Below are 1804 nucleotides of genomic sequence, written 5' to 3' on the forward strand. Positions count from 1 at the left end.
ACCATTTTGCAATCTTCCCATCTTACTTTCTTTGCTTCTCCCTTGGGGTTTTTCTCCGTGTCACTTGGGAAGCTATCGGTAGGTTTGGGAATCTTCTCAGCTAAATATCCCACCTAAAATTCCAGCTTCCTAATGGTCTCTCCCTGGTTCTTAATATTGGCTCGCACTTCCTCTTTGAACACCTTATTTTCTTGAATCTCTTGGCATATTCCTTCAAGTAAGGCTTCAATCTTAGAGAGCTTGTCATCAATTGATGGGTGATTCGGAGCAGATGTGCTATTTTGGTTTTAATAAGCATATGAAGAAGTGTTGTTGTGGGGGTGTTGAGACGTCCTCTATTTGAATTGCTGGTGAGCTGCATTGTTGTTGGAGTTGTAACGTCTATGGTCTTGGTTTTGATCTTGCTCACTTCCCCACCCAAAATTTGGGTGGTTTCTCCATCCAGGGTTGTAGGTTTTGGAGTATGGATCATAGTTTTTCCTTGGTGAATTCCCAATGTAGTTGGCTTGCTCCTAACTCCCCTCTGCTTCTTCATTCACTCCTTCTTGGATTGTTGATGAAGTGGAGATTGCTGCTACTTGGTTCATCTCCATCTTCTTGGTAAGGTCAGCCAGCTGCTGGGTAATGAGCTTGTTTTGGACCAATAGAGCATCTACATTGTTTAGCTCCATTACTCCTCTTGTGTTCCCTCTTTCGGAAGCATAGAAGTAGTTGTTCTCTGCTACTGTTTCAATAACATCTATGGCTTCCTCAATGGTCTTCTTCTTGTTCAAAGATTCTCCAGATGAATGGTCTACGGCCTTCTTTGACTCATAAGAGAGCCCTTCATAGAAAATGTGCAGCTGCACCCATTCGTTGAACATGTCAGGTGGACACCTCCTTGTTAAGTCCTTGAACCTCTTCCATGCTTCATATAGAGTCTCACCATCTTGTTGCCTAAAAGTTTGGACCTCAGCTCTCAGCCTATTGATTCGTTGAGGAGGGTAAAATCTTGCTAAGAATTTGTTCACCACGTCTTCCCAAGTTGTCAAGCTTTCCCTTGGGAAAGATTCCAGCCATTTGGCTGCCTTGTCCCTGAGTGAGAATGGAAATAAAAGCAGCCTATAGCGTCAAGATGAACACCATTAGACTTCACTGTGTCACATATTCTCAGGAAGGTGGTTAAATGTTGATTGGGGTCTTCTTGAACACTTCTTCCAAACGAACAGTTGTTCTGAACAAGGGTGATGAGCTGTGGTTTAAGTTCGAAGTTATTGGCATGGATTGTTGGCTTTTGGATGCTACTTCCACAATTGCCTGGGTTTGGATTGATGTAAGAGCCCAAAACTCTTCTATCCTCCCCAGCATGATTTGCTCTACCTCCTCCCCCATGGTTGTGATCTTCTTCTTCATGATGGTTTTCCATGTTGTCTTCCATGTGTGTTTCAATGAATTCCTGTTCTTCCTCAGCACCAACCACTTTCTTTCCTCTTGCCTCCCTCCTTAATCTAAGGAAGGTCCTCTCAGGTTCAGAATCGAAGGAAGTTGAAGCCACGCTTCTTCTCCCTGTCATACAACCATCAAGTGCAAGCAAGAAAAGATAGGTGCAAAAAGTATTTGTGTCAGAATTACTGTTAGTTGTGGGTGATGCAATATATCAAACAGTTAGTGGGTTAGCAAACAGAATTGAAAATAACAAAGAAGAACAAAAGAGTAGAGGGGGAAGGGAAAAAGTTTAACTAAAACAAAAAGTAAATCACTCAAACAGAAAATGAAATTCACAAAACAAAAAATGCTCAATCTAGTGATCTTCCAATTTAATCAT

At 41.9% G+C, this 1804-nt stretch overlaps 1 non-coding gene across 1 annotated transcript; it reads left to right on the forward strand.

The window, feature by feature from the left end:
• The first annotated feature begins 861 nt into the window (after positions 1-861).
• LOC148580955 (small nucleolar RNA R71) lies at positions 862-965 on the forward strand. The gene has a single exon (XR_015899632.1). It is a non-coding gene; the product is annotated as a small nucleolar RNA R71 (small nucleolar RNA).
• Positions 966-1804: the final 839 nt, after the last annotated feature.

The sequence above is a fragment of the Arachis ipaensis genome, chromosome B10 (assembly GCF_059453495.1).
Source record: "Arachis ipaensis isolate K30076 ecotype BB chromosome B10, ASM5945349v1, whole genome shotgun sequence".
NCBI lineage: Eukaryota > Viridiplantae > Streptophyta > Magnoliopsida > Fabales > Fabaceae > Arachis > Arachis ipaensis.